Source organism: Microcebus murinus, chromosome 23 (assembly GCF_040939455.1).
Source record: "Microcebus murinus isolate Inina chromosome 23, M.murinus_Inina_mat1.0, whole genome shotgun sequence".
NCBI classification, from domain to species: domain Eukaryota; kingdom Metazoa; phylum Chordata; class Mammalia; order Primates; family Cheirogaleidae; genus Microcebus; species Microcebus murinus.
Genome location: NC_134126.1, coordinates 24,679,990 through 24,702,572, shown reverse-complemented (window position 1 = coordinate 24,702,572; position 22,583 = coordinate 24,679,990). Strand labels below are relative to the sequence as shown.

The window sequence follows — 22,583 nt, the reverse complement described above, 5'->3', positions numbered from 1 at the left end:
AAGAAAAACCAATGAGAAAATATCTAAACCATTCTGATTACTATACACATGCTTAAATGTAGGGCCAGGTAGAGCAGCTTCATCTAATCTAGTGCCAGGGGCTGTATGCTAAATCATTTGCTTGAAATCATTATTATTTTCATTTCACTTACCAAGTGAATCAGAAGCATGATCAATGACTGCAAAGCAAGATAGTACCAACAGGGGAAGAGATAAGAGAATTGAGGATGTTCTTCAAGGTTAAGGTATGTGGGGAGATCGAATGATATCATAGTCTTTTCAGTGAACAAAAATGTAGGCTATTGAAAGTGTAAATTTTAGACGGAGTAAGAACAGCAGTCACTAAAAACATTTTTCAAGGTCCCTCTCCAGATTTGAATAGGAAGGATACAAATTTATTGCATAAAATAGCCATTTGCCTACATAAACTAGACAGTCCATTGAGATTTTTCACACTGATTTATTGTAGTTATTATGATGTTATTTCACATTGATATTATTCAAACAAAAGTGTTCATAGTTCTTGTCCATCCACTGTCCCCAATTCATCTGTGGCCTGCATGGAAGGTAGCCATCAGTATCATTATTACCAACCAAACTCAATATTGAGCACAAGGTTAAGCATGCTGCAAAGCATTTTCTAAAGCTAATTTTAAAACATCATCTTTGCTCCCCAAAGTGTTGAATAATGATAGTGGTGACGGCTACAATTTACTAAGATCTAGCACAATAATTTATTATTTTGTTTGATTTTTCACAACAATACTATGAGGTAAGTAATATTATCAACCTTTTGTCAGTGAAGAGACTGCAGCATAGATACGTTAACCGACTTTCCCAAAGTCATCCAATAAGTAAGTAGTAGAAGTGGGATTGGTACCGGGGCATAAATTACTCTAAAACTCACACTATGCATATTGCAGGTGCATCCCTGTTTACTAGATGCAAAAAAAAAAAAAAAAAAACAGGTAGGGCAACATTTCATTCATCAGTAATCCCACCCACCTTAACTGAATGACAGAACTGAGGAGTAAAGAACCAGCTGGGGAAAGAGAAAAGACAAAGAAGAAAAGATCAGAGATTTTTTTTCTTCTTGATATAAAAGGGTACTTTTGTGTCATACTTTGTAGGTGACTTTGACTTTCAAAGACTTGGGATTAATTTTCTCTTCCAGTTTAGCCAATACTTACTTTACGAAAGTATATTAATCAATTTGTTCTGCTCCTTGACCACTTTTGGGAATCCAAGGTATTTTAATTGCATATGACCCGCTTTCTACCCTGTGAAGGACACAGTCTGCGTCTGTTAGTCCATATCTTACTCAAAATGAGAGGAAAAACTCTTGTCTTCCACTGTTCTCTCATTGCAATTTATTTATGTTCCTTCTATTAAGATTTGATAAGAATTGTAGCTAGTTTTGTTACATACGTCTCTCTTTCCCCTCAAGTAGTAGTAAATGCCTTGTCATTATCTTTCTGTGCCCCTTTTCTCATAGTAGCTAGACAATAAATATTGAATTGAATATTAAATTCCCTATGGAAGAAATCAATCATACTGTTACATGAGTCTCAGTTTTTCGTGAATCTTGTGTTATACATGGATTTATTTATTCCTTCTTTTAATATGTTAATATATTTTTAAGAGTACCAGCCATATGCCATGTCCTGTTCTAAGTGATACAGATGCAGAGGTAAATTAGTTAAAGGAAAGTCTTTGCCCTCATGGAACTTGCATTCTAAGGAAGGAAGATAGCCACAGAAAGATGTCATTTCGGTCTAACATAATGAAGCATTAGACAGAGGCATGTGTAGAGTACAACATAGAGTTCAGAAAAATCATCCTGGAGAAGATAATCCCTGAGTTGGTTATCTAAGATGGGTTAGATCCCATCAAACTCCTGGACGCTTGCTCTTTCCAAGGGCAAAAGATAAAATAGTGGTTTCCAAACTAAAGTGTACTTAGAATTATTTTGGGGAGTTTAACTTTTATTCCAAAACTCCACCTCCAGAAATTCTATTTCATTTGGTCTGGAGGGAAGCCCAAGAATCTCTATTTTATTAAGCTGGCCAGGAATGCTGTCTAAGATATATTGGTATAGAAGATTGAGCTCATTACATAGAATTATTGATAGCAATGTTTCTGTGCCCATAGATTAGACCTTAAAGTGTGATAGTGACAAATACGAGAAAGTTTAAGATTAAGATACTGATCTTTTTCTTGTGCTTCCTCAAAAAGAAAGATGTTTAATGAAAACATAAAAAGTAACATTTAATAATGAGTTTCTATACATTCACATTCAACATAATTTTTTCAAAGTGTTCCTTGGTACAATGAGTAAATATGCTGGTTTATGATTTTAAAAAATTCTTTTTTATTATTGCTTAAATATTTCCTTCTAAGCTTTTTTTTAACAATGATAAGGCAAACAGAGAGTCTGAGGAGATATTTATCTAATAACTTCTCTGTCCGTATTCTAAATGAAGAAAGACTGACCGTGCAGCAAATGTGTGAGCAGCCGTAGGCGGTGGCACTTGTGCGGTCTTGTGTATAGGAAGCTTTCCTGCTCTCTGTCATCATCCTAAATGGCCTCGTTGTCATCACACACATCAGAGGGACTTTGGTCCTGGATGCTTCACTAGGGACAGTGGTGTCTCTGGCACTAATCTCTAGCCCCTCGATTGCTTCGTTTTTTCTTGAGGTCTTTTATTTCAAACAGCAAGTGAATAGGGCAGCCTCAGGACACCCTCTTGCTCTCAGAATCAGTGCTCTGGAGAAGGTGCATCTGAGTCCCTGTTGTCCCTCATTTAAAATGTGGCCGTACTTCCTTCTGCGATGTAGTATTGCACATGAATATATTTTATATTTCGAACGTTTTCTTTTCTCCCCACATAGATCTGTGGTCAACCTACTGAAAAACAAGGTTTTATTTGAAATAATGTTGTTATGGAATCAGGCTGTTTTGTGACTGCTGGTGTATCACCTGTGCTTGATCTGGTCATATAGTTTGAATTCTGGTTAATATCATTTTAATATGATAGTGTTTGATGGACTGGAATTAATTAGTCCATTATCAAAAATGAATGTAAAACAATTGTTCTCTTCTCTCGCTGTTAGTATGTGTCTTTTAAAAAATATTTCTTTTTCCTTCCTCCCTGCCCTTTTTTCTGCTCTTATTCATATGCATTTATACTAGGTACCAGAGTTAGTTCATCAAAGCTGAATAATACCCATCAAAAAATGCTACCCTGACTTTTTTTCTCTTAATTGCATGGGCTGGACAGTAGGAGCAGATGGGCTTTCTTAGAGACTACAGAAGGAACAAAGCATAAAACTCTTTAATCATAAGAGGTTTGTTGCTGCTGTTGTGATAGTTATTTCTTTTGTTGTATACTTATCAATAGTGTGAAGTACCCTAAAATCATGTTGTATGGGATGGGAGCAGAGAAGGAAATTGACTATTAATCTAACAAAAGTTTGACATAATTTTATTGTAGAATTTCAACCTCTTAGAACATAAAAATGTCTAATTAATTATGAGAACAAAGTCACTGCTGTGGTAATAGTTGTGCAGGATATTTGGCATTGTTTCAATGTCAGTTGGACAGTCTGAATCATAAATTGTCTTATTATTTTAGGACCCTTCTTCACCCTCTTTATCATTCTGATTATCAGTAAACCCACTTTATACTGATTGATATGTGAGCTTCTCTTTTAAATATTCAAGAGTATGTTAAAAAGAAAACCTTAACACTTTTCTGTTTATTCCTTTTACATGTGATCTCTCACCTGACAATGTGTTTAAAATGAATATCCAACAGATAAAATATAGTACTCCATTAATACTCCATGATATACTGAAAAACTAATTTTCCAAACTTTGTTCATATATTCAGATATTGCTAGAGTATATATTTCCATAAATCTAAGCAATTAATATTAAATATGACTATTTTGGCTAATAAGAAAATAGAAATTTTTCCTTACCCCTGAGATTTATTGTTTCTCTTTGGCGTTCACATCTGGTTGAAGGTGAGTGGCTGTGAATCTCTTACAGCCATTCATGGGGAAGGTCCTCTAGTGATGCCTGTTCATAACCCCCATGAATGTTAATGAGAGTAATGCATGAGCACCAACAGGAGAAAAGGCCCCTACAGTGCAAAGGATCAGTATCTCAGAACCTTGATATAGGACGGCACCTCCAGTACCTAAATGTAATTGCAGTTAGAGGAGTAGAAGCCAACTTCTTGGAAGTGAGGAATTTTAGGTCATTGTGTCATATCCCCCCCTTTGGTCTTCTCCCTTCCCCTTCTAGCTTGCACGTTTCTTTTTTATTATTATTATTTTAAATTTTGTGAGAAGGCTTTAAAAACACCTGGTTTTTAAATTTTCACATGTTGCTTCAGCCAAGCAATTTCAAAAAATAGAAAACTGAACTAAATACCTTAGAGTCATAAGTTTTTTGCAGTGGAGTAGCGGGAGGAGGCAGAGTGTTTGTTTTTGTTTTGGGCAATCTTTTTGGATAAATATTAAGAATACTTACAATATTCTGTAATTATGTCACATTTGTCATGCAAGGGGAGATCAGGGTAGCTTTTTCACATTAGTTGGCTTTCTTACTATTTAAGTATATTTGAACAATTATTTGAAGCACAGTTAGAAATTAGTAGAGATACTTCCAAGCATCATTTTGATGTTATAAACACTACTTTAACTTTACCAAGAGAAAAATTCCAGTAGTAGCTTGTATTACAAAATTAATTTATTATGTTTCTGCATAATTTTGTTGAAATGACTTTTGTTTTTGTGGTGAAAATAATATCGTGGCAACAGTTTTGAGGAATCTTTAAAGCTGTCTAGAAGAGACAGCCAAACTTTGGTTGGTTTTTACTTGAGTTTTGAAATAAGAAAGAAAGTGTATAAATACTGCTTTTCAGTTAAATTAGTCTTGAGGAAGAATATTATATGAGTTTTAAGGGTCTTGATAAATGTTGAAATTTATTCTTTCTAAAACTCATGAGGTTTATCACTGCTAAGTACTCTTGCATTATATTTTATTTCTCAAAATAATGTAATTTTTATGGAAAACTCAATTAGCGGAGTCTTTTTATTCAATATTCCCTTCTCCTTCCTTCCTTCCTTTTTCTTTCATTTTTTTGAGGCAAGAAGCTTCCTTGATAGTATAGTTTCTACAGAGCTTTCTTACTTATTTTTCTAATAATGGATCTAACAGTGCGATGAAGTTTAAATGCTCTGTGAGCAAAACTCTATGAAACAACCTGAAGAAACATACTGCTGATTAACATTTCCCTTGGTTTGAAATCGTTTCCAGCTTATTCGCTAGTGACTCTAAACCATGAATGGCTCTTATTAATATATACAAGTGTCTGTGTGGTTAACAACAGTGTTGTATTATCACATATTAATTTGAATTTTTGGTCAAAAATATAAACAGATGTGTGTGTGTGAAGCAGTCCATTTTATAGAATGAGCACATATATATATCTAATCATTTTCATGTCATTGAAAATGTGCTCTATGTTGCATTTTATTCTCATCTGCTTTTCTATTAACACTGTCTGTACACCGATTGTCTCGGTGCCTTTCTCCTTTTGTATAATTGTATTACGTAAAGAAATTGCGGATCTCTGTGTAAACAGTGTAAACAATGTTAAAATTATTATTCCAAGAGATTTTAATGGCAGTTTAATTTTCCAGAGAATAAATTTTTGTGTGGGTTAAAAGTTAACTTTTCTTCACCTTTATGTGAGAAATCTGTTCACATTTTAGTACTCGCAGGGGATGGGTAAACATCTGACTTCACTGATGGTGACACATAAAAATCAGCCCTACTTCTTATCTTTGACAAATAAATGTTAATAGGACTGCTACACAAAATAGAATAATATCGAGTACATAAGGAAATATCAGATGGATACATGGAAATGTTATCAAGATCTTGGATTTGAAAGGAATCTCATGAAAATGTGCTATAAAATATTGCTGTCAACATATTTGAGTCATTTTATTTTCTTTAATTGTAAGTCACAGTTAGCCTCCAAAGAACATAGACGTAGACATAAATTCAGACATTTTCAAATAATCTCCTTTAAAGTTCATATAAATCAAGAATAAAACTCAGTAGCTTTAAGATGGCCTCAACATATAAAGCTGGAATATACCCTGTTCTTAGCTTGTTCTTTAATTTTATGTGAATTTATCATCATTCATATTGGTGTTGTCATTCTGTTTAACGAAATCATTTTCTCTTTGGCAATAGTAGTTTGTTGATTTTTAATTCCTTTTTATTAGGTAGTTGTACTGTTTCCCAAAGACCTTGAGTTTAGATATTTTTCACATTTCATTACCTTGCTCATTTTATTTCCAGCAAGAAAGATTTATAACAACAGACTTAACAAGTACTATTTTGCATATGAAAAAGAATTTAAACATTTGGTGCTCTAAAATTGACAGAAATTAAAGTTGCTACATCATCTAATCTCTGATTGTCTTTGAATCCTTAGTTTCATAAATTAACCAGAGCCTTTTTTAGTTAACTTTTTTTCAAGAGTAGAACACCAATGCTCAATTGGTCTAGTTGACTTTTGTTTTTCCTTTTTGTAAAGAGTTGTCTCTACCGAAACATAATGAAAACATGCAACACTTCTCAAAACAAATGGGTTCATAATGTAACCTACACTACACTGTAAGGAATTTGTGTCCTTTCCCAGGACTGGCTGCTGAGTTCTTCCCCTCTCTCAGGTATTTGGGACTTCCATTTAAAGATGAAGAAATAAAAGTAACAGACTTGCTTAAGTGTTTGCTAAAAAAATTTTCTGAATTGTAAACAATGTCTCAATTAGGGATGATTTATTAATTATTTAGAACTTGGGAAAAACAATTTTCATCTTAGTCATGGCTTATATCTTTTAGAGAATTCCAATTGATATAAAGTAAAATTTCAGCAGAAAATCAGCACATCTACAAAAATTGGATTGTAACTCCTTTGATCTGCAATATGTTGAAATATGTACACAACTTACCATAATGCAGAATCAGTGGGAACCCTGAGCTTGTTTTACTGCAACTTGTTTTCCTGCAACTAACGCCCCCACTGATCTGACAGGAGGCAGAACTCAGGCGGTGATGCGAGTGATGGGGAGCAGCTATAAATACAGATGAAGCTTTGCTGGCTCACGCCACCACTCACCTCCTGCTCCGTGGCCCAGTTCCTAACAGGCCACGGACCAGTACCTGTCCACTGCCTGGGGACTGGGGACTGCAGCTGTAGAGACACGCAAAGAACAGAGCGTGGAGGGCTTTGCCTACCTTGCTAAGAGTTTCACATTTATCAGTAGACAATGGAGAAACCCCAAAGAGTTCTAAGCTACACAATAACATGATGAAATTCTCATTTTTTAAGATCATTCTTGCAGCAATTTGGAGGATATATTGGAGCAAGGGGAAAAACTGGAAGCATGACCTCCTGTAAATAAATAGGCCATTGCAGTCATCTAGGTAAGAAATGATGAGGGCTCGGACTAAGGTAGTAACAGAGGGAATATAGAAAAGTAGATAAAGGAAATACTCAAGGACACTGAACAGGCCTTGGTGACGTCTCTCCCACATGCGAAATACGCTCACGCCTCTCTTCCAAGAGCCCTGAGTATTCATATTTTATAATTATGGCGTCAACATACAGTCCATCAGGTCTAAGTGTGGGTGAGGCTCCTTGGAAACAGCTCCTGGGTTCATCTCCTTGAATGGCATTCTGAAGAACCATGGGCTAAAAAGACAAGTGACGTGCTTGACACACACCCACCGTAAAACAGTAGCACAGGCAGAGGGTACCATCATATGCCCTGCTGCTCAGAAAGACTCTGCCCTTTGAGATAGATCTCTTCCTTTTCGACAAAACGTAGCACGTTTGCAAATCGGCAGTTTCGCCAGACTAGTTCCTGCCTCTAGAAGCTTGGGAGTCCAGTGGCCTCTTTTCACTTTGTGCTTTTTCCATTTCAGTCTAAGCAATATACTGTTTTTAAGATCCTTGTGGAATTTTTGTGTGTTAATTTCCAATCCACCCTATTTGATAAAAGCTGCACCTACAAACCTCTTCAAAAGAAGCTCTTCTCTGCCTCGGAACCTTTGCCTGACTTCTGTGGGCCAAGACTCCCAAGATCTTTAGATGCCCCATTCTTGAACAGGGAGACATTTCCTTAAGATCCTTAGAAAGATTTTTTTTGCCTGAAAAGTTCTGTAAAACAGCACCTTAAGTCTTTGTGAGGTCTTAACAAAGCGATTTCTAGTCCTGCCCTTGGCTTTATACGTAGACCACATTTTTTCTGCCGCAACATCAATTTGCCTAGAAGCCATTTCTTAATTCAAGCATCATTTACCATCTGGAGAGGCTGGAAATGAGAAACAGTTCATTTTTATACCCAACAAGCCCTAGCTCCTTATATTTAACTGTTCTTTCTCTTACCTCTCTTCTAACGCATAGCCAGTGAGAAGTCAGGCAGCATTTTCAATATTTTACCTGCACATCTTAACTAAACTATTGGCTGCATTAGGTACATTTCCTATTTTCAATATTACTGCAGATGACTTTAGGGACAGCTTTCCACCACTATAAAACAAAGGTCCACCCCCCCCCCTCAGCTTCCAATAATAGCTTCCTTCAGTTTCCTTTCAGCCCTCACTGACTGACAGCAGCATCCTCAAAGTCCTTTAGGTCCCTGCCAACACACTATCTCCTCGAAGCCCTTCCAGCAATGCCACATGATTTGTTCTGGTAGCACCTCACCTCCAGGTACCAGTTCTCTTGCTGAGTAACAAATCATCCCACACTAAGTGACTTAAAAGATCAATAGTCATTTGTTTTGCTCATAATCTGCAAGTGAGCAGAGCTTGGCAGAGACCCGTCATCTCTGCTCCATGCAGCATCAACTGGAATAACTCACAGACTGGGCATGACTGAGTTGGAGTCAGCTGAAGGCTCGCTCACCTGTCCAGTGGTCGACACAGGCTGTCAGCTGGGACATCAACGCAGGAGCATAGTGGCTGGGTTCCAGGAGCAAGCACCCCAGGAGAACAAGGCAAAGTGTGTGGCGTTTGTGTAACCCAGCCTTGTAAGTCACAACGTGCCACTTCCTCCAGTCCCTACCAGTTGACACAGTCACAGAGATCTGCTCAGGTACAAGTGGAGGGAATGCAAGAGGTGTGATATATGTTGGTGGCTGTCTTTGAGAAGTCAAATCTGTCACGCTCCTGTTAAATGATATGACTTAGTTTTAACCTGTATCTCATTCATAAATCTAGATTTTTTAAAAATATTTTTAACAAAGCCATCATCATTACAGGGACTGTTTGAACCTATATGTAATTCTAATTATCAGCCCTTTACAATAGATTATTTATACCTGTAATTGAATGCATTGTCTACTTTGACTATCAATTACAATGGTTAGATTATCACTATCAAGAGAATTCAACTTTGCTGGCAAGGGGTAGATTAATTTCTCAAGCTCCCCAACACCTGCCAACAATTTTATGAAAATATTATATGAGACCTTCGGTATTGTTAGCATTAGAATGCTTCATTGTTCTTCCCCACTAGCATATTTCTATCAAGAATATCAACTCCTATATACTTCCTGTGAATATAACCCAAGAGTACATAACAATCTAATTGTATGCATAATTCTTCCAAGAAGTAGTCTTTTAAAAGTTGGTCCTAAGGATCTCTTTTGCTAAACTCTGTATCCAGAGGAGGCCATGACTGATACAGACTTTTAAGTTTTTGTTCAAAATGGGTCTCTCTTTGACAGCACCAGAGTGAAATGTCTTGAAGGGGAAATTGCTCCATATGATAGTTTTGAAATAAAATGCCTGCCAAATTGGATTGATTGGAGCTATGAATGCAGCCATATTAATATTAAGCAAAAAAAAATGTATATTCCATTAAAACCTCTGAGTAAAATCATAGAGGAGTCACAGGGCTATATTTCAAGATGTCAAATGGGGGCTCATGGTATGGAAATAAAATACTAACTAAAATCGTGCCAAGTGCACCAGAAACTCTAGAGATGTGCCAAGGGCTTGAGGCACAGAAAGGGGAGAAAAATCATTTGTATAATCCAGGGTTTTTGGGTCTTTATTTCTTGAAACCCATTAGCGTCATTTCCTTCTCATTGCCACTACGAAAACACTTTGTTTCCAAAGTTATTACTGATTCTCGCTTTGATTTTGATTTTGATTTTGTTGTTGATAGCAACTGAGTGCTACACCTTTTTTTCTGAAGTAGCTGGAACCTGGGGCTAAATAGGGATGTCACCTAGAAACTCGAGGTGCAGGATCTACTCTCAAGCATCTTCAGACTGAGTGAATGTGTGGCCTCCAGAGGTCTAAAAAACTGTTGTATGGCTTTAATGTTTATTATAACCCTCATTATATTTACTGTTCATTGAATAATTATTTTTAAATGCCTCAGTAATTTATGTGTTAATTGAATATATCTGTCTATAACAGGACATTGTCTTTGGGCAGGAACTTCTCTTTACCCCTGTCCCTGTTGCAATCTTCTTTGAGCTGAGTTGAAGTTCAGAGGTACTAAGTGTGGATCCACTCGGTTTGACTTCCATTGTGTCCCTTTTGAGACTCCCTTGATCAGAGAAGGGGTGAGACTATAACTCTACCATCTAGTGAGGCTTAAAGAACAAAACAATGTTTCTCATAAACTGGAGCAGGACCAAACCCAGTGTGGATCCCAGGAAATAACAGTGAGATCCCTAAGAGGGAAGGGGGGGAGGTTGTTTTAATTATTTGTGGATAAATAATAAATAACTCCCAAACGCAGTAGCTTAATACAAAAACAATCATTGATTTTGTTCATGAATCTGTGAGTTAGGAATTAGGGCAGGTGAAAAGGGAATGGCTCATCTATGCTCCGTAATGCCCGGGGTCTCAGATGGGGTGATCCCAAAACTTCAGCGCTGGAACACCTGAGTCTGCCCAGCCACCCCAGGTAGGCAGACTTTTAAAATTGGTAGTTCAGGGCTCCAACAATGGGCGTGATCAGGGGTCTGGGCAGATGTTGCAAGACTTCTTAAGACCTAGCTTCAGAAGCCCTAGACTGTCACTTCTGCCATGTTCTATTTGTGGGACAAGTCACCATAGCCAGCCCAGATTTAAGGGGAGTGAAATTAGACTTCGTCTCTAAATGGTAGGAGTAGCAAAGAAACTGTAGCCATCTTCAATCTTCATAAGGGATGTTGCAGATAGCAAGAATCAATTTGCTCCACGTCCATTTTAACTTCATTACTACAGAGGTGGGAAAGCTGAAAGCTACATTTCCCCCTCTCTATTGTAGTTAGGTTTGCAGATGTGAACCAAGTTTAGCAAGTGGAGAGACAAGGTATGAGCATTCCTTTTTCTGGTATGCACCATGGCAGAGAGAGAGGGTCTACAGTCTGCAGCTAAAATGGCAGTGTGCTGTTTTAGTGGTATGTAGTGGTAGGCAGAATTATGGCCCCTAAGATCCCCTCCCCTGGTGTACACACCTCCTCCCACTTATTCAGTAAGACACTAATCTAGGAGTTTCTGTGAATGGTTTGGCAGATGTAATTAAAGTCCTTCTTCAGTTGCCTTTAAGTTATAAATATTATCTTTTGTGGGCCTGACTTGATAATCAGGTGAGTCCTCAAAGGAAGTCAGAGAGACACTTTCCTATTGACCGTGAAGGAACAAACTGCCCACAAGGTGGCAGGGAATGGCAAACAGCCTGCAGAGCTGAGAACAGCTCATGTTGACAGCCAGCAAGAAAACAGAGCTTTCATCTCATGGACTGTTGATGTCTGGGTGACCAGTGGATTCAGTGCCATTAGAATATTGACAAAGCTCTACTGAATTCTACCAACAACCAGTGACCTTGGAATAGGGCATCAGGTGAGTGATAGATGTCAAGTTGAGCTTCCAGAAAGATACTGGCATTCTTTCTCTGCACACAGATGAGTGAGACCCAAGGTTAAGTTGGAGATACATATATAATCATGCTTAAGGATTCTCAAGAATATTTAGAGAATGGAACCCTCATTTAGATTTAGTAGTTTCAGAGACCTCAAGCAGAGATGGGTCAGAAATACTTATTGCTTCTGGGCTATAATGTGCCGAAAATGTACAGACAGATTCTGGTGCTGACGGAGGGTTGATGCATGGGCCCTACACATGATGGTTCCACGTATTATGAATCTTGTTTGTTAAAGGATAAAGTTTGTAAGCGCTCAGTAAATGCTAGTTCTCTGAATGCTTTTTATGAAAGTAACTACCTACATGTAAAACTTTCCTAAATTTTGTATAGAATTACAGTAAAAGGTGTGGTTTCTACTCTCATCGAGGTTCTGAACCAACAGATAACAAACGTTTAAAATGGTAATTTCCTAAATCGTTAATGAGTTAAGGAGAGAAAGAAATAGCAAAAAATGTATTTGAAAGACTTTTTGTTTTAAAGAGATCTACCTTTATAATATGATTGCATTACTTGGAGCATGAACATTTTTCTGTATTACAACACCAAACAATAGCGCATCATGGCTGGGTGCAGTGGCTCACGCCTGTAATCCTAGCACTCTGGAAGGCCGAGGCGGGCGGATCGCTCGAGGTCAGGAGTTTGAAACCAGCCTGAGCAAGAGCGAGACCCCGTCTCTACTATAAATAGAAATTAATTGGCCAACTAAAAATATATAGAAAAAATGAGCCGGGCATGGTGGTGCATGTCTGTAGTCTCAGCTACTCGGGAGGCTGAGGCAGGAGGATCTCTTGAGCCCAGGAGTTTGAGGTTGCTGCGAGCTAGGCTGATGCCACAGCACTCTAGCCTGGACAACAAAGCAAGACTCAGTCTCAAAAAAAAAAAAAAAAAAAAAACAATAGTGCATCGTGTGGAAGCAAATGGAAAGTGAAACGGGTGGTTGAATATAATCAAGAGAAAATTCGTGCCTTAGGAATGGTGAAGTAGATACAGCTACCCATTAGGCTTCATGTTCAAAGTCTTTTAAATTTGCAAAATTTTTCTCAAATATATTTAGACACAAGGTGTCAGCACAACCTTGAGCTCAATTAATTCTCATCAGAATATCCAGATAACTGGGTAAGGAAGATTTGGTCCAAAGACAGCAATGTAGATTAGTTTCTCTCTTTTGTGTTAGGCATTCTGCTTATTTATTTAGTACTGATGATTTTTAAATGCTGTAATATAAACTCAAAGGGGTGCTCAAAAATAATATTAAGACAAAGCACAAAACCATGGGAAAGCAATAAAATGTATCCAAAGGGATTTTATAATAAAACATGGATTTTACAGGAACAATTTAGGTGGCAGTAAATATCTGATAAGATTATGAATAATGTGTAAAATTTACTGTTGTTTCATGCCTAATTAGAAGTCATGCATCTCAGACTATTAATAATAAAAAAGCTATTTCTACATATACATGTTATCACTAACCACGTACCTGCTCAGACTCAAGCAGAATCCAAGCAACTGCTTTCTATAGTACATTAAAGAATATATTTTTTCAGATTTCTACTTATAACAGATATTTTACTTATTTGTTTCCCTCCATTAACTGACTGTCAAAATATTACACGGTCCACAGTGGTTGGGAATGAAGTGGGACATTGTATAATGATAAAAGGGTCAATTCACCAAAAAGGTACAACAATCCTTAATGTGTATGCACTAATAGCTAAATCTTTGCTTTCATCCTCAATCATTTTTATTTTATTTTATTTATTTATTTATTTTTTTGAGACAGAGTCTCACTCTGTTGCCCAGGCTAGAGTGATGTGGCGTCAGCCTAGCTCACAGCAACCTCAAACTCCTGGGCTCAAGCGATCCTCCTGCCTCAGCCTCCCGAGTAGCTGGGACTACAGGCACGTGCCACCATGCCTGGCTAATTTTTTCTATATATTTTTAGTTGGCCAATTAATTTCTTTCTATTTTTAGTAGAGATGGGCTCTCACTCTTGCTCAGGCTGGTCTTGAACTTTTGACCTTGAGCGATCCGCCCGCCTCGGCCTCCCAGAGTGCTGGGATTACATGCGTGAGCCACCATGCCCAGCCCTCAGTTATTTTTTTTTTAGCACCTGCTTTCACAAATGGATGAGTATGTTATTTATATGTAAACCTAATGCTTCAAAAATGCTTAAGAGTGGTTGAAAGATTTTCTTTGAAATTTGATATGAAATGGTCATTCCACACAAATTTGTGCATGTGACAGTGGCAAGGTAAGTAAATTCTCCCCAATAGCCTTTGTATATCTTTATCACTAAATTCTCACATCATTTTATAATGATAAAATTATGTTTCCCTGATAGATCATGACCCTCCTTAAGGGCAGGGATTTTTGTTTGATATGCTTTTTAATACCTTGCAACTAGAGAGTTTGGTATAGCAACCATTCAATAAATGTTTGGTGAAGGAAGACTGGAATGAAGGAAGATAGAAGGGAAGGAAATGTAAACTTCAACTTGGTCCTTATCCAAATATCACAAATTCTAATTAGCATAATCCTATTAAAGGAGGTTAACTGTATTCATTGCCTTTTTTATTAATTTGTTGGCTTCTAAATCAATTGACTATATTAAAAATCTGCATAGAATGTATTGCAGATGCCTACTTAGGGCCTATTAGAATACTCTCTCTTGTCCAAAATTTTTTATAAACACCAGCTGATAATCTGCATTTCACATGAGGGAAAGTCTGGACGGGTTGACAATTGTCAAAATGCTATCTGTGAACTACTTCAACCCATGTATAAGGGAGTTTCAACTCTTCCTTTCCTGATTAATTACAGAATTAGGTTTTATTTTATTAAAATGAGGGTAAAATTTTCATTACAATTAGAATTTTATATTTGTGTGAAACACTTGTAAAAGCTAATCTAATGAGGATTCCATTAGTCTGAAACTTCTATTTAACCAGAACTTTGCTAGGCTGTTCATAGTAATGATTCTAAAGAATGCAGTGTTTTGAAATGCATTCTGAATTAACAAGGATTTAATTATACTTAATATAGGTTTATACATTGTTTTCAAATAATTTGAAAATTGATGTTGCAGGCAGAATCCGCAATGATTTTAGAGCTATTGTTGATTTTACAGATTGTCAGATTCAAATGTATCATTGTACACATAAGAAAACTGAGGCCCCAGATAGGTTAAGTGACTTATCCAGGGTCACACAGCTGGTTAATGTCACAGTGGAGCTAGGTCCTAGGTCTACTGAATCCCAGCCATTGCTATACCCATTGATTGGACAGATTGACTAACTGACCACTTCTTTTTGCAGTTGACCTTAATTCCTCACCTAGAGAATAGAGAGATTCTTCTGTAATAATATGCAAAACAAGGATAGGTCGAATGGCCAATCACATAAAAGACACAGAGATCTGACTCTATGGAGAAAAAAAATGGAATTAATTTCCTAAGGTCTGAATATGTTGAAATCAAATCTCTCAGAATAAAACTCCTCCATCTAGGATCTGCTTACCCTTTTATAGCTCTAGTTTTGGCACAATGCAAAGCAGCTGGTACCTACACGTTAGCTAACAAGGAAGCATGATAAGAACTAACTCAGTCCTCATTCTTCCCACCCTTAATGATCAAGTTGAGCATCTTTATCTCATTAATATCTGACTGTGAAATCTCTTGACACCTGAAAAGACTAGCAATTTATTTATAAGGATGTGGTACCTGAGTGTGAAGCTTTCTGCCAGCAGAGATTTTTCAAAGATTTATCTTTCTCCTGGAGTAAATATCATATTTTTAATTATTCATAATGTTTCTCCTGTTTTACCACAAGCTTCCTCAGAGGACAGAAGTGCATTAAGGCTCTTCTGTTACTATAAGAGTGTGAAGTGTGAATAGAATATATATTTTTTAGCATTTCATTGTTATTCTGGGCAAAACAAAATTAAACATGATTTGCAAGTGCTGCAGTCAGAAACAACAAAAGGTGTAAAGGGATGCAACAGAATTTATGCTGCACGCATGCCAGAAAACTTAAATGAAAAATGCTCATAGTTGAAGTGGAAATTGAGAAGATTTCATATTCCTAACAGCTATATTAGAGAGGTAAAAATGTGAGCATGCCTATAAATATGACCAGGAAAGCTTTATTTAGATTCGTGCTAAAGGAATACTCCACAATTTTTAGTGTCTTCTGTACATGCTAAATTTGGTAAGCTGCCTTTCCTCATATTGAATCCTTAATAATTAGCCAAAGAAAGAGATACTTTCTCCATATTTTCAAGTTAGCTGGAACCATTAGGTTACTATTTATAAATACTAATGGTGAAAGTAGCCCTATAGGCTCTTCTGTGAGGCACATTGAGGTCTGATTTACATACAGGAGAATTCACCATTTCTAGTGTATGGTATACAATCCTATGAGTTTCAACAAATGCATACAGTCATAACCACCACTGCATTCAAGGTATAGAATAGCTCCTTCTCCCCAGAATTTTCCTCATGCTCCTCTGTATTCCAGCTCTTCCCCCACTTTCAACCTAGAGCAACCACCAATCATTCTTCTTTGATTTTTTTCCCTCTTGAGAATGTCATGTAAATGGAATAAAACACAAAGTAGCATTTGGGATCTGGTTTCTTTCGCTTTGCATAATGCATTGGACATTCGTCCATGCTGGTGTATCAGTCAGTAGCCTGCTCCTTTTTATTGCCGAGTAGTATTCCCTAGTATGGATGTTCTAGTTTCTTCTACCTGCTCACCAGTTAATGGACATTTGATTTGTTTCCAGGTTTTGGTGATTATAAATAAAGCAGCTATAAGCATTCAAGTACAATTCTTTTGTGTGAACATCATAAGTTTTCATTTCTCTTGGGTAACTGCCTAGGAGTAGGATTTCTGGGTCATATGGTAAGTGTATGTTTAACTTTATTAGAAAATTCCAAACTGTTTTCCAAAGGGGCTATAACATTTTGCAGCATTCTCATCAAATATATGAAGCATTGAGTTGCTTTGCATTCTTGCTAGCACTTGATATTGAAAGTTGCTTTTGTTATGTTTTTTAATGTAAACCATTCTAATAGGTGTAGTGGTAACACATTACGATTTTAATTTGCATTTCTCTCATGACTAATAATGCTGAGCATCTTTTAATGTGGTTATTTGCCATCTGTATATGTTCTTTGGTGTAATGTATGTTCAAATATTTTGCCCATTTTCTTATTGGGTTATTTGTTTCTTTATTATTGAAGTGTTTTTTTAAAGCGTACTTTATATATGTATTGTAGTTACTAGTCCTTTAGGAGATATGTGTTTTGCAAATATTTCCTTCCAGTCTGTGGCTTTCTTTCCCTTTTCTCAACAGTGTTTTTAAAGACAAGAGGTTTTTAGCTTTTGTTTTCTTTTGATAGAGTTTTGGCATATGAGTGTCCAATAGTTCTAGCACCATTTCTTGAAAAGACTCTTTTCTCCATTAAATTGCCTTTGCATTTTCATCAAAATCAAGTGACTGCATAAGAGTGGGTCTGTTTCTGAACTCCATTTGTTTCCTTTTATCTGTTATGTTCACCAAATACCACACAGTCTTGATCGCTGTAACTTGATAGTGAGTCTTGAAATCAGATAGCATGAGTCCTCTAACTTTGTTCCTGTTATTAGACAGTAGTGAGTACGGGGAAATGTGAGTAAAATGGAGAATGTATGATCAACCTATAAACATTTCAAATTTAACCTTTAAAACTGTGTGTAGGCCAATAATATATATCTGCAGGCTGAATTCAATCTACAGACCATCAGTTTGTCCAGAGGGAGAAGGCTTCCTGGCAGATCTCCTAGAATACTGGCCCTTGCAGAAAAGTCTTCTTCAACCCTTACAGCAAGCCAGGCTTGACCTCAGCAGAATTTTCCCAGTTTTCCCAAAATAAAAATAGGCTCTCTGGTCCAGAGATTGCATGTCTCACCTTCTGTGAGAACCAGAGGCATGCTACAAATCACCCTTAAAGAATGAAATCAGAATTCCCTCCAGTGACAGCCCACTTTCCCTCCGACTTTATAAATGTCTCTATTGCTTACTGGTGGTTGAAATTCTTTAAGTTGAGCAAAAGCACTTTAAATTCACATTCAGAGATGAGGCTTAAAATGTAAGTGGCTGTTTCTTAAAAAGTTAAACATAAACTTACCATATGACCCAGTATCTATTCCTAAGTATCTAGTCAGGAAAAATGAAAACATATATCCACATGAAGACCAGAAAACAAATGTTCATAGCAGCATAATTTGTAATAGCCAATAAGTGGAAACAACCCAAATATCCATCAGCTATCATTTGTTTATCATTTGGATAAATATGGTGGTATATCCACATAATGAAATACTATTCAGCAATTAAAAAGAATGAATGGAATGAAACATGCTACATCTCAGTAATGTTATGCTGAGTGAAAGAAGCCAGACACAAAATGTTACATACTGTATGATTCCACACAGGCAAATCTATGTAGACAAAAAGTAGATTACTGGTTGTCTGGGGCTGAAAGTGGGAACATGGATATACTATAAATGAGCATGAGTGAATCTATGGGATTGATGAAAATGTTCTAAAACTGTATTATGGGGGTGACTGCACAACTCAGTAAACTTGCTAAAGATCATTGAATTATACGCTGAAATGGGTAAATTTTATGATATGTACATGATACTTCAATAAAGTTTTAAAAATCCAAGTAAGTGCCTGGTTGAGATAACAGTTTAGTATGAATGAGTTTCGAGTACACTGCAATTATTCAATCTCTGAACAAGTATAAATGGTGAATTGTAGAGTTTCCCCTCTTTTGTTTGGGGAGAAGATAAGGATAGAAGAAGGGATTGTGGCGAGTATAGAAGAGAATTGGGGGTTACAGGGTAGAGACAGCCTTGCAAAGGCATTAAGAACTTGGAAAGCCCAATCTGAGTCCTATCTGGCTCCAACACTTACTAGTAGGCCATCATGGGCAAGGTGTTTATCTTCTTTTAATCCCCACTTAGCCTCTGTGAAATAAAGTCTTTTCATAGGACTACTGTGAAAAGACAAAGTGATAATCCATATAAAGCATTTAGCATAGTACCAGGCCCATACAATAGTTTTTTAAATGACCAGTTATTACTTAAAATAGCAATTTTTTAATAGAAGACAAAACTTCAAGGTGCCACTAATTTGCATTGATATTCCTATCTACTCTTAACTGGGAAGAAAGATCTCTATCCTTCATAACCCAAAGTGCAAGTGCAGATATTATCAGAGTCTCCTTCAACCCACCCGAAGTTTCTCTAGGACTGTCTATAATTTCACATGCACACCCCTACTGGTAGCCAAGCAGAGGAGTATGAATGCTAAGTCCATTCTCAGGGATCTAGGAGGGTCTTCACCCTAATCTTGCACCTTATGAATCTTCCTTCTTCCACCCACTCCATCCTTTTTTATATATTTTTTTCATTGTTTTATTTGCATAAATTTATGGGGTGATTCATCATCATCACCCAAATAATGTACACTGTACCCATTATGTAATTTCTCATCATCTACCACCTCCTTGCCACTCCCTCACCCTTGAGTCTCCATTGTCTATCATTCACTCTACATCCATGTGAACACATTTTTTAGCACCCACTTATGAGTGAGAACATGTGATAATGTAATATCTGACTTTCTGTGCCTGGCTTGTTTCACTTAAGATAATGACCTCACATCCATCCATCCATATTGCCGCAAGAAACAGGATTTCATTATTTTTAATGTCTGAACAGTATTTCATTGTATAAATATACCATATTTTCTTTATCCATTGATTCCATATTTTGATATGTTGAATAGTACTGTGATAAACATACAAGTGCAGGTATCTTTTTGATATATTGCTTTCCTTTTCTTTGGGTATATATCCAGTAGTAGGATTGCTGGATTGAATGGTAGTTCTATTTTTAGTTCTTTGAGAAATCTCCATACTCTTTTTCCATAGAGATTGCATTAGTTTACATTCCCACAAACAGTGTATAAGAGTTTCCTTTTCTCTGCATCCTTGCCAACATCTGTAACTTTTTGTCTTTTGAATAATAGCCATTCTGACTGGAGTAAGATGATATCTCATTGTGGTTTTAATTTGCATTTCTCTAATGATTAGTGGTATTGAGCATTTTGTCATATACCTATTGGCCATTTGTATGTCTTCTTTTGAAAAATGTCTATTCATGCCCTTTGCCCACTTTTTAATGGGATTATTTATGATTTATCTGTTGAGTTGTTTAAGTTCTTTGTATATTCTGTATATTAGTCCCCTGTCAGATGAATAGTTTGCAAATATTTTCTTCCATTCTATGGGTTGTATGTTCACTCTGTTTATTATTTCTTTTGCTGTGAAGAAGCTTTTTGGTTTAATTATATCCTATTTGTCTATTCTTACTTTGTTGTCTGTGCTTTTGACACCCACTCCATTCTTGAGCTGGAAGTACCATCCACTTTTCTACAGCAAAGGGACATTGCTCTAGCTCATATTCCAAACTCTCTTATGTAGAATTTCACATTCAGATCTCCAAGCTTTGGTTTTGATAAGTGAAGGGAAGATTTGACATTTTCTCTCTCAACAAAGCCTGGCTTTCAAGACTTTACCATTCAAGATGCAAAAATAAAAATAAAGATAAAAATTGACAGGCAGAACTGAGCAATAACTTTGTTATAAGTTTTAAGGTGAACGAATGATAGCTACATAGGAAATGAAATGAACAAAAACCTGGCAATTATTCATCCCAGGGAAAACCAAATATTTTCAAAAAAAAATGTCATTGTAGGTCACTACATGTCTATTTGTGAAAAAATACTTAGTGTTAAGAATTCAAACATTGAATAATGAACTAATAAAAAATCATGATACAACTATATTAGGAAGATGAAGTGAGAAGGAGGGAAACATCAGGGGAGGGATAAAAATCTAAGGCCTCATCTTACAAAGTAGGACGTCAATAATAGATGATAACCAATACATAAAAATATAAGGAATAATGCTATAAAAAGGTTACTTTATTTTATTTTATTGAGACAGAGTCTTGCTTTGTTGCCCAGGATAGAGTGAGGACCATGGCGTCAGCCTAGCTCACAGCAACCTCACACTCCTGGGCTCAAGCAATCCTACTGCCTCAGCCTCCCGAGTAGCTGGGACTACAGGCATGCGCCACCATGCCCGGCTAATTTTTTTCTATATATATTAGTTGGCCAATTAATATATTTCTATTTATAGCAGAGATGGGTCTCGCTCTTGCTCAGGCTGGTTTCGAACTTCTGACCTTGAGTGATCCGCCTGCCTCGGCCTCCCAGAGTGCTAGGATTACAGGCGTGAGCCACCACGCCTGGCCAAAAAGGTTATTTTAAAACATGAAGGTAAACACACACACAAGACCTAAACGTGTCCTAAGTGGTTGTTTCTGGATAGCAGTAATTGGGGATGAGGAGAGGTAGGGTGGAAATTGTTGGTTTTAGTTATAAGAATCATAGAACTTTAACATTTTAAACTGTGCATATGGACATCTTCAATAAAAATCAGGGGGGAGTAAGTAATGGAGGGGAAATTCTTTCCTAAGTTTGAATTGGAACTTTGGTCTGGGTTCAACGTATTTCTTCAGTTTATTTCAATTAAAGATTGATCCCAGGGAATATCTCCCTGCTTTGGACATATTCTTAAAAGCATGAAGTCCTTGGCAATAAGGACACCCTCCCCAAATTGTGTGATAAGGAAAACCACAGTGTTCCAGAGCGAAGGAGATACCACAGTGTAAGCATGGCCGCTCTTTAGGTAGAGAGTCAACTTTATCCAAGGGTAACTCATGAAAGGCTTGGCTTCTTTTTATATCTTAGAAAACATGCCGATGTTATGGAAGAGAGTGGAACATTCAAATACATAACTGGATGAAACCTCAGGAGATGTACTCATTTTTCTCCCTGTTAGTGCAGATTTGTCACATGGGTATATTGCATAGTGATAGAGTCTAGGCTTTTTGTGTACTTAGTGGGTACTACATACACTAATTGGGCGAGGGTTACACAAAAAGCCCAGACTCTACCACTAGGCAATATACCCATGTAATAAATCTGCACTTGTACCCCATAAATATATAAAAAACCTTAATATAAAAATTAAAATTTAAATAATAATTAAATAAAAAGGAAAAAATGTTCTCTGCAGAAAAACTACTATGGATCTGAAAAAGACAACACTGTTCTAAACCCTATGTATTATATAGAAGTTCAATTGGTTTAGGGATCTATAGATACAAATGAAGTTAAAAATGCTTATCTATCACAGAAGAAATTTCTAATCAATGGTGTGCATGTGTCTTGATGCACAGTCTACCACAAATGTCTCTGAAATATATGTACTATCTCAATGTGCTTATTGGGAGTGACTCTAGAATAAGGGCCTGAAAAAGTCCTATTCCTCTTCGTGTTATTAAGAACTTCAAGGCCGGGCGCGGTGGCTCACGCCTGTAATCCTAGCTCTTGGGAGGCCGAGGCGGGCGGATTGCTCAAGGTCAGGAGTTCGAAA

At 36.8% G+C, this 22,583-nt stretch overlaps 1 long non-coding RNA gene across 1 annotated transcript in view; it reads right to left on the bottom strand.

Moving 5' to 3' along the window:
- The window catches only part of LOC142863894 (uncharacterized), a 55,451-nt gene that overhangs the window by 18,479 nt on the left and 14,389 nt on the right, over positions 1–22,583 (bottom strand). The gene's annotated exons all lie outside the window — the stretch shown is intronic.